Source organism: Pongo pygmaeus, chromosome 15 (genome assembly GCF_028885625.2).
Source record: "Pongo pygmaeus isolate AG05252 chromosome 15, NHGRI_mPonPyg2-v2.0_pri, whole genome shotgun sequence".
NCBI lineage: Eukaryota > Metazoa > Chordata > Mammalia > Primates > Hominidae > Pongo > Pongo pygmaeus.
In genome coordinates, this window is record NC_072388.2 from 82,127,120 (window position 1) to 82,139,168 (window position 12,049).

Sequence of the window (12,049 nt, forward strand, 5' to 3'; positions counted from 1 at the left end):
AAGCCATATAAAAGCAGATATTTTACAATCTAATTTGTGATATCTTAAGGAGATAAATGTTACACATATATATCATGCATACAAACATATGCAAACATATAGGCAGAAAAAGATCTTACAGATCTCATTCTAAAATTGTATTCCTGCACCAGGTATAATTAACACATGGGCAATTATTTATTAAAGACTATTTGAATTCCACTTGTTTTTCTGGCCAATGGAACAAAATTTTCTGCCCAGATGGCTAAAGATTTTATCTGATATTTATGAAAAAAAACTTTTAAGATTTTTAATTTGCCTTCTCTAAGAAACTTTTTAAAGAGGAAATCTTGGTTTTATTTAATCTTTTAGATGTCTATGTGTACAAACAAAAAAATTCATTCTATTGATTTTGTGGCATTTTTGATATTTTCTTTCTTAATGCACTTCACAAATGAACAGGTTTATCTAGGTTAAAACTTCCCCACTGTGGCCACTGTAAATTTAAGTTGTTCTTAGTAATATTAAATCATTTCTCAAAAAATATACAGATTCTAGGCCCATAATTTTTGTATTAACACATAAAGTTAACTGGTATCCTAACAGCAAAGGTATATAATCAACCGAAATGCCCATCACTGAAGGTATTGACCGGATAAAGAAAACGTGGTACATATACACCATGGAATACTATGTAGCCATAAAAAAGAACAAGATCATGTCTTTTGCAAGTACATGGATGGAGCTGGAGGCCATTATCCTTAGCAAACTAACACAGGAACAGAAAACGAAATACTGCATGTTCTCCATAAGTAGGAGCTAAATGATAAGAACACATGGACACATGAATGGGAACAATACACATTGGAGACTTTCAGAGGGTGAAGGGCAGGAGGGGAAAGAGGATCAGGAAAAATAACTAATGGGTACTAGGCTTAATACCTGCATCAGGAAAAATAACTAATGGGTACTAGGCTTAATACCTGCATCAGGAAAAATAACTAATGGGTACTAGGCTTAATACCTGCATCAGGAAAAATAACTAATGGGTACTAGGCTTAATACCTGCATCAGGAAAAATAACTAATGGGTACTAGGCTTAATACCTGCATCAGGAAAAATAACTAATGGGTACTAGGCTTAATACCTGCATCAGGAAAAATAACTAATGGGTACTAGGCTTAATACCTGCATCAGGAAAAATAACTAATGGGTACTAGGCTTAATACCTGGGTGATGAAAGAATCTGTACAACAAACCCCCATGACACAGGTAAACACCCGTGTAACAAACCTGCACTTGTACCCCTGAAATTAAAATAAAAGTTCCAAAAAAAAAAAAAAAAGAAACATCACAAAATGACAGCAGGCTCTCAAATAAATAAAAATATTTTACTCCAAAATACATTTCTTTGACCTATTTTGAAATGATCCTGCAAGGCTGCCTCTTGTGGGGGAAATTTACATTTGGATGAGAATCTCCTTCTTTATCCAGGTGTTTTTCTGATCCTGAAGAGATTAGCTGAGTCTAGTACCTTTTAAAGGACTGAATAGGAAACATTTCCCATCTATTGCCTCTAAGGGCAGCCACCTACGAGACTTTGTCAACATAATAAGAACCTTGGTCTCCACAACCCCTTATACTCCTTTCTACTGTTTCCACATCTTCAGAGTTAAATTCTTAACTCTTTCAGCCAATTGCCAATCAGAAGATCTTTGAATCCATCTATGACCTGTAAGCTCCTGCTTCGTTGTCCTACCTTTCCAGACTGAACCAATGTATACCTCACATGTATTGACTGATGTCTGCCTGTAACTTCTGTCCCCCTAAAATGTACAAAATCAAGCTGTAACGGAACCACCTTGGACACATGTTTTCAGTTCCTCCTGAGGCTGTGTTATGGGTCGTGGTCCTTATGTTTAGCTCAGAATAAATCTCTTTGAATATATTTTTTTAAGTTACCAGGTGTCTCATTAAGTAAGGTCACAGATTCCTTAGATTTGGATGAACCATTTTCAAAAAGTGGCTACCTGAGGCCTCTAACAGAATCCAATCCAGTGAATTATCGAATCCAATTCAATCCTGAACCAGTCCAGTAAAACAATGCTTAAATAAAATCAGTCAGCTCAAAACATAAATCCATGGAGCTGAAATCAAAGAGAAAACTTGTCCACAATGAGAATTTCCTGCAAGAGATCAGTAGGCACAAGGGACCCTCTTGAGTACCTTTGTTTGGTCACTCAGAGCTCCTGGGGGTCCTTGAGGATCTATGTTGAAACTCATTTTTGATGCGAATATCTTAAAAGAAAAATTTTCAATAAATTGAATTTAGCAGAGTTTATTTGAACAAAGAAACAATTCATGAATTAGGCAGTACCCTGAAGCAGTAAAGCTTCAGAGAACTTCACCCAGAAACACGAGTGGGCTTTTATAGACAGAGAAAAATGTGACATGCAGAAATAGCCTGATTGGCTATTTGCATTCACATTATTTGGACATGTCCAATCAGTTTGCAGCCTATGATTGGCTGAAAGTTCAGCTGCTGTGATTGGCCAAAATTCAATTACTTGTTATAAGAAAATATGCTCAAGTTAAGTAGTAATTTGTTTACATATTAAGTTAGGTTAAAGTTTATTAAGTACAGAGGCAGTTACAGGTCAAATTTAATTTAACTTAACAATAGTAACTAGCATTCATTATTGTTCCACATCCCTGTCCCTGTGCACTTTTTGTTATTTAGGAAATTTCGGGGGAAAAAGGGATACAATATTTATGAGTTTCTGAAGACGTCCAGAAACCAATTTTCTTTTTTTCTTTTTCTTTTTTTTTTTTGAGACTTAGTCTCGTTCTATTGCAGCAGCTGGAATGCAGCGGTGCAATCTCGGCTCACTGCAACCTCCACCTCCCAGGTTCAAGTGATTCTCCTGCCTCAGCCTCCCAAGCAGCTGGGATTACAGGCACCTGCCACCATGCCCAGCTAATTTTTGTATTTTTAGTAGGGATGAGGTTTCACCATGTTGACCAGGCTGGTCTCGAACTCCTGACCTAAGGTGATCCATGCACCTCAGCCTCCCAAAGTGCTGGGATTACAAGCATGAGCCACCGTGCCCAGAAGCCAGTCTTCTACAGTTATACTCTAAACCCCCTTTTCCCCTCCTACCAAGTGACTGTTTCTTCAATATAAGTTAAATACATGCCTTTTTCTTATCTGCTTGGATTGAACTAATTTACTTAACATTTACTTATTCTGTCTTCTTTGGAGCTACACTTTGCTGCACTCTGCACAACATCTGAACTAACTATGTCACGTGTACATACTTTGGATACTCCTCTAGACTATAATTTCAGTTTCCTTTTAATCATGGAGTTGAAAGTCAAGAGACAACTGTTGAGGGTTTTATCATGTTATTCCAACTTGTTTTAATAACAGACTATGTGGAAACAGTGTGGGCCGAGGGGAGTCATGTGTAAACGGGAGCACAAATATTTCTTGACTTCAAAGCAAAGAGAAAAGAATAAATAAGTCACTATAGCCATCAACTCCATGTATTTATTACCTTTTAAAAATGGCCAGAGGTACTGAAATATAAATGAAAGAGATTACTAGGAAGTCTGACATTCCTCTCACTTCCAAACTATTCAGCAACGCACTTACTCTGAGAATGCTGTGTGCACTTTTAATTTTTTTATCTAAATTAAACAAGAAAACATGCTTGTTTAACAAATTTAAATAATATATATATAGTAAGCTGGGTAAGCCCTTCTGTGCCTTTTCTTTGTCATTAATAGTTCCACATTTATTATCCTTTAAAATTATTTTTCTGTGCTCATAAATGTAAATCTTATATGTTCAACTACAATTTTGTTTTGATGTTTTAACAAATTGGGATTAGACTCTTCATATTGTTCTGTAGCTTGCTATTTTGTTTAATGATATGCAATTAATATATTTCTAAATTATAACCTAAATTATTTATTTTAATTGCTGCACAGTTTTCCATTTATAATATTATGTAATCCTTTCTCTCTCTCTCATACACATATATACTCACATACATAGACACACACACACACACACATACTTTTTTTTCATACCACTGGCAATATTGTCATGAGATTCCTTGTGCATATATGTATATATATGTGCTCAAGTATTTTGTAGGAAATATATACTTATAAATTATTCAATACTTTATATATATTTTTCCCATTCAAAATTCATATAGGGAATGAGAGACTCACACATCCACTCACACACATATTTTGGCTGTGTCTTCATTATCTCAGTAGACTAAATAAGATATTTCAGGCAAATATTTAGAAATGTTATAACCAGAGTGCTAAACATGATTAAGTGTAATTCTCACTTAATGAAACATTTCTATACATTACCCTATTCATACCCTTATCTTAGCTCTGAATATTCACTAACATATTCAAATATCTTCTCTTTCTGTATCAGCCCCCATATTTGCTTTATGGTCTAGTATCTTCTTCCTTCATTTGACATTTATCAACATGCTGCTGATGCTATTTTATTTTTCTCCGTTCTTCCAGCAATTTTTAGTATCAGCCTCTATCTGCAGTAAAGAACAAAGCTGCAGTGGAAATGACATCTTCCCTAGAAGCCATCTAAGTACTTATGCTCTGGGTTTGTTTGTTCTTTTTAGAAAATTAGAGGACACAAAACATGGGCTATACCTGACAAGATTCTGAGTTGAACTCATTTTTGGCAGATGTCATGCTGTGGCTGACAGCTTTGCAGCCAGAAGAGTGATTCTGGACAAGGGAAGGGAGAATGGGACAGTACTGCAGCATTTAATATTTTATTTGCAACCACGTTGATTTTTTAAAAGAAATATCTTGTGTTATAACAAAGATTATTGTTATTTTTGTTGAAAAACCATGAACTTAAAGGGACACTTGTTTTATGAAAATGAAATGAGTCAGTTTAGTATTAAAAAGTGGACAGTTTAGGTGTGCTTATAATTAGGGAAAGACTTAGAGATGGGTATAAAAAGTGGAAAAGTGAAGAAAACGCATATTTATTGAGTTATTCTTAAAAACCTTCTGGAAGCAGTATAGCTAAAAGAAAGGCACTATGTTTCTAGAACTGTTGTGAGAACTAGGGAAGCCAAAGTCTATAAAATCATATTTTCATAATGGATGACTGGATGCAGAAAAAACTCATATTTTCAAAGAAACATTGATTTCTAAAGATAAGAATATTTGGGATTTTATATTATGCATTTATTTGAGAAACTCATTTACATAGGCCAAGTCTCCTATTCCTGTACATATGGCAGCCCAGAAATTATTACTGGTAAGATGTAGGTTACTTGGACAGTATAAGCTTGTTTTTTCATCAACAAATAGAAATGATCAATCTATTTATACAAGATAGCAGTCACGAGAAAAACAAAATTGATTGAATCAGATCAATTGTTTTCATATGCAAGAAATAAATAATTTTAAACTAAAAACTGCATTTATTTCTGTTGATTGGCACCAGTTGAAAATCAGTGCGATGGGATCATTTGGTACTCCATGCTGTTCTACATGACCCATATTATTTGGTTAATTTTCTGCTTCAGGAACATTATATAGTTACCACCAAGGCAGGCCAGGCAGAGTCAGGAAAGCATATAATTTATGCAGCCTACCAAAATGCTATTGAGGTTATACTTATTTAAAAATACTTAAGCATTATTAGAATGGGAAATCTAAAAGTCAGGAGTCAAATAGTATATTGTATATAGTTTGATATTTAATAGTTGCACAGAGGGAAGTACAAATAGCAATTTATTCTTGTTTTTATTCTCTCATATTTACATTCTATTTCTGTATCCCCCAGTGAACTGGGGTAAGATTGATTGTGCTCTTCTCTAATTCCTAAGCATTATATACTGGATGGCTGAGAGTTGTACTGAGTACTGAAATTATGCCAATATAAATATAATATTGCCTTTTACTTTTCAACAACTTGAGTTGCTCCATGAAAGGAGCAATTTACCCAAATACCTGAGTGAGCATCTGGAGACATTTCCTTTATTTGCAATTTGACTACCAGACAAGTCATTAAGCATTTCAGAAATTGCTAGCTATGTTTTTAAGATAAGAAGCCCAAACTAAATTATGGTTCAGAAAATCCATTTGGCTAAAGTGAAATTGTATGCAATTAAATCCACACAGTAAATATATTGGCAAATTATTTAGACTGCTCTATAGCTTTGGGACTATTTCCAACACAACTAAGATGGAAAGAAATCCTGCTTGTTTAAAGTGATTGCTTCTTCCACACAGAGTTTAGACACTGTGATTCTGCAATGCCTTATTGTGCTCTAGATTCAGAGCTAATGGAGTGGAGGTGAGGCCCTTTTAAAACGCTCTTATTTCTCATAAGTTGACTGCTCTAAGATCACTTATGAGTGTAATTGTTTTTAATAAAACTCAAATATCAATTTAATTTTGGATTTTTTTTAGAACCACTACTCACCCATTTGACATTTTTTTGTGTTGTGAATTAGAGAAAGATGGCTTTGGAGTTGACAGCCTCTGCCAGCCACCCCCGCCCCCGACTTGTCTCCTCATCTGGGCACTGTTTTGCAGCACAATCAGTTCAACTGTTCATGACAGCTCTGTATTTTTAATTAGTCTCTAATTTAATATTTGTCACATTATTTCTTGCACATACTGTTGATTTTAAGCTTTAAACTATACCTAGAATGTGCTGATTTTGTCGAGGATGTTGTAATAAATTATAGAAAATTATCTGGTTTATACTTTTTCAGCTTTTTATTTACTCTAAATGAGTATTTATTCATCCTCTTTTTGTCTCAGACAAAGAAGTATTCCTCCTTGCAGCTGGGCTTAGCCTCTCATCGCTCCCTCACCTGCTCGGGTGACTGCCTGTTCCAGCATGCCCCTCTGGGTTTTACGCCTTCAGGCTTTCTCTCTATACTGAATCCTTCATTTTGGTTTGCTATGTTCTCAAATCTCCACTATCTAAACCCCAGGCTTTTATTTCTGCAGCTTCTTCTACCTGGAAAACTTTCACCATTTATATATTCCTAAGCCTTTCATTCTTTCAAAAACCGATAATAATGCCACCTCCTCCAGTGAGCTTTCCCAGAAAAAAAAATGTGTTTCTTGGGTCAGGCATGATGGCTCATGCCTGTAAATCCCAGAACTTTGGGAGGCCAAGGCAGGAGGATCAGTTGAGTACAGGAGTTTGAGACTAGCCTGGGCAATATCGTGAGACCCCCATCTCAAAAATGATAATTTTTAAAAATGTATTTCTTCTTTTGAAATCCCATAGATCTGAACCTAAATATTTCTTATGGTAGTCACAATTGCATACCCTGGAATAAATGTTATGTGTGTATAAGTTTTATCTAGCTAAGAAGAATTTGAGTATCTTGCAGATAAAATTCATATGTACTTCGAGTCTCTAACACAGAGCAGAATGCCATGCATATATTTGATACTTAATATGTTTCAGTAGGGAATTTAGAGAAGAAATTTTACTTTTGTAATGTATATCACTTTAGTACTTTAATTTCTTTAATGATTTTTAGTAGGCTGTAATTTTTAAAGGAGTTTTAGTTTCACAACAAAATGGAGTGGAAAGTACACAGTGTTTTGATGTATCTTCTAATCTCACTCATGCACAGCCTCACCTACTATTGACATCTTGCACCATAGTGGTACATTGGTTACAACTGATGAAGCTACATTGACACATTGTTATTATTCAGAGTTCATAATGTACATTAGGGTTCATTCTTGGTATTGTATATTCTTGGTATTGTATATTCTATCAGTTCGGACAAAATTAAAATGTCATCTGTCTACGATTATAGGATCATACAGAATATTTTCACTGCCCTAAAAATCCTCTGCACATCACCTATTTATTCCTTCCTCCTTCTACTCCAAACCCTGGCAACCACTGATCTTTTTATTGTCTCTATCGTTTTTCATTTTTTAGACAGTTATAAGGTCGGAATCATACATATGTCTTGTTTCATTTAGCAACATGCATTTAGGTTTTCTGCATGTCCTTTTATGAATGGATAGCTTGTTTCTTTATAGTGATGAATAATATTCCACTGTCCATATATACACCAGAGTTTATTTATTAACTCATTCACCTACTCAATAACATTTTGGTTGCTTTCAAGTTTTGGCAATTACGAATAAAGCTTCTATAAGTATCTCTGGGCAGATTTTTGTGTGGATATATATTTCCATTTTAATTGGGCAAGTATGAAAAAATGCAATTGTTGGATCGTATGATAAGAGTATGCTTAATTTGGTAAGAAACTGCCAAACTGTATTCCAAAGTGCTGTATCATTTTGGATTCCCACTGGTAATGAGTAAGTGTCCCTATTGCTCCGCATCATTGCCAGCATTTTGTATTGTCAATGTTCTGACTTTTGGGCATTCTAATAAGTATATTGTGGTAACTCATTATCACTTTAATTTGCAATTCCCTAATGACACGTGATATGGAGCCCCCTTTAAAAAGCTTATTTGACATCTGCATATTTTATTTGCTGAGATGTCTGTTAAGGTCTTTGGTCAGATTGTTGATTTGCTTGTTGTTGAATTTTTTTTTTTTTTTTTTTTTTGAGACTGAGTCTCGCTCTGTCGCCCAGGCTGGAGTGCAGTGGCATGATCTGGGCTCACTGCAAGCTCCGCCTCCCAGGTTCATGCCGTTCTCCCGCCTCAGCCTCCCGAGTAGCTGGGGCTACAGGCATCCCCCCAACCATGCCAGGCTAATTTTGTTTTTGTATTTTTAGTAGAGACGGGGTTTCACCGTGTTAGCCAGGATGGTCTTGATCTCCTGACCTCATGATCTGCCTGCCTCAGCCTCCCAAAGTGCTGGGATTACAGGCATGAGCCACCACGCCCAGCCCCTTGTTGTTGAATTTTAAGAGTTTTTTGTATATTTTTGGTAACAGTCCTTTATCAGGTGTATCTTTTGCATATGTTTCTCCAAGTCTATGGCTTGTTTCATCATTCTCTTAACATTGTCTTTTTCAGAGCAGTAGATTTTAATTTTAAATGAGTTCAACTTATCAGTGATTTTGTCATAAATTATGACTTTGGTGTTGTATGTAAAAAGTCATTGCCAGACTTACGACCATCTAGAAATTATCCTATAATATCTTCTAGTGGTTTTATAATTTTGCATTTTCCATATAAGTCTATGATCCATTTTAACAATTTTTTCACTCTATATTTCTGAAGTATTTTTCAATGGTCTTCTCTAAGATTTATCATATATAAATCCTCCTCAAATTACAGGTGCTACTTAATCTATGATGGATTGCATTTTGATAAACCCATCATATGTTGAAACTACCATCAGTAAAAAATGTAGCAATTGTTAATGGGAGTTCATTCATTATTTGGCTCTCTGCTTGTCTATTGTTGACGTATAGGAATGCTTGTGATTTTTGCACATTAGTTTTGTATGCTGAGACTTTGCTGAAGTTGCTTACCAGTTCAAAGAGTTTTGGAGCTGAGACAATGGGTTTTCTAAATATAGAACCATGTCATTTGCAAACAGAGAATTTGACTTCCACTCTTTCTATTTGAATATGTTTTATTTCTCTCTCTTGCCTGATTACCCTGGCTAATACTTTCAACACTATGTTAAATAGCAGTGGTGAGAGAGGGCATCCTCGCCTTGTGCCAGTTTTCAAAGGAAAAGGTTCCAGCTTTTGCCCATTCAATATGATATTGATTATGGTTATGTCATAAATAGCTCTTATTATTTTTAGATATGTTCCATCAATACCTATTTTGTTGAGAGCTTTTAACATGAAGATATGTTGAATTTTATTGAAGGCCTTTTCTGCATCTATTGAGATAATCATGTGGTTTTTGTCATTCGTTCTGTTTATACATTGATGTTCATCAGGGATATGGCCTAAAGTTTTCTTTTTTTAATTGTGTCTCTGCCAGGTTTTGGTATCAGGGTGATTCTGGCCTCATAGAATGAATTAGGGAGGAGTCCCTCCTTATCAATTGTTTGGAATAGTTTCAGAAGCAATGGTACCAGCTCCTCTTTGTACCTCTAATAGAATTTTGCTGTGAATCCATCTCATCCTGGGCTTCTTTTGGTTGGTAAGCTATTAATTACTGCCTCAATTTCAGAACTTGCTATTGGTCTATTTAGCGATTCAACTTCTTCCTCGTTTAGTCTTGGGAGGGTGTATGTGTCCAGGAATTTATCCATTTCTTCCAGATATTCTAGTTTATTTGTGTCTAGGTGTTTATAGTATTCTCTGATGGTACTTTGTATTTCTGTGGAACCAGTGGTGACATCCCGTTTTTCATTTTTTATTGTATCTATTTGATTTTTCTCACTTCTCTTCTTTATTAGTCTAGCTGGCAGTCTATCTATTTTGTTAATTTTTCCAAAAAAAAAAAAAACAGCTTCGGGGTTCATTGATCTTTTAAGGGTTTTTTATGTCTCTATCTCCTTCAGTTCTGCTTTGATCTTAGTTATTTCTTGCCTTCTGCTAACTTTTGAATTTGTTTCTTCTTGCTGCTCTAGATGCAGTTTCTTCATAGTGTTATTGGTTTTTATATTTTGGAGTGTTTTTGCAGTGGTTGGTACTGGTTTTTCCTTTCCATATTTAGTGCTTCCTTCAGGAGCTCTTGCAAGGCAGGCCTGATGGTGACAAAATCCCTTGGCATTTCCTTGAAGGATTTTATTTCTCCTTCATTTATGCAGCTTAGTTTGGCTGCATATTAAATTCTAGGTTGAAAATTCTTTTCTTTAAGAATGTTGAGAATTGCCCCCCACTCTTTTCTGGCTTCTAGTGTTTCTGCTGAGAGATCTGCTGTTAGTCTGATGGGCTTCCCTTTGTAGGTGACCTGACCTTTCTTCCTGGCTGCTGTTAATTTTTTCCTTCATTTCCACCTTGGAGAATCTGACGATTATGTGTCTTGGGGTTGATCTTCTTATGGAGTGTCTTAGTGGTGTTCTCTGAATTTCCTGAATTTGAATGTCAGCCTGTCTTGCTATGTTGGGGACGTTCTCCTGGATAATATCCTGAAGTGTGTTTTCCAACTTGGTTCCACTCTACCCGCCACTTTCAGGTACACCAATCAATCGTAGCTTTGGTCTTTTCACATAGTCCCACATTTCTTGGAGGTTTTGTTCGTTCATTTTCATTCTTTTTTTTGTTTTGTTTTCTAATCTTATCTGCATGCCTTATTTTTGCAAGGTAGTCATTAATCTCTGATATCCTTTCTCCTGCTTGATTGGTTTGGCTATTGATACTTGTGTATGCTTCCCGGAGTCCTCTTGCTATTTTTCAGCTCCATCAGGTCATTTCTGTTCCTCTCTAAACTGGTTATTCAAGTTAGCATTTCCTGTAACCTTTTATCAAGGTTCTTAGCTTCCTTGCATTGGGTTAGAACATCCTTCTTTAGCTCAGAGTTTGTTAGTACCCATCTTCTGAAGCTAACTTCAATTCATCTATCTCATTCTCCATCCAGTTTTGCACCCTTGCTGGAGAGGAGTTGCGATCATTTGGAGGAGAAGAGACATTCTGGCTTTTGGAATTTTCAGCATTTTGGGGCTGGTTTTTCTTCATTTTTGTGGATTTATCTACCTTTGATCTTTGAGGCTGATGACCTTTGGATGGGGTTTTTTGGGGGGCTCTTTTTTTGTTGATGTTGCTGTTGTTGCTTTCTGTTTGTTAGTTTTTCTTCTAACAGTCAGGCCCCTCTTCTGCAGGTCTGCTGCAGTTTGCTGGAGGTCCACTCCAGACTGTGTTCACCTGGGTATCACCAGTGGAGGCTGCAGAACAGCACATTGCTGCCTGCTTCTAGAAGCTTCATCCCAGAGGGGCACTGGCCTGATGCCAGCCAGAACTCTCCTGTATGATACCTGTTGGGAGGTCTCTTCCAGTCAGGAGCCACAGGGGTCATGGATCCACTTGAGGCGGCAGTCTGTCCTTTAGCAGAGCTGGTGCACTGTGCTGGGAGACTCCCCCTTGTCTGGATCAGCCACTCTCTTCAGAGCCTGCAGACAGGAAAGATTCA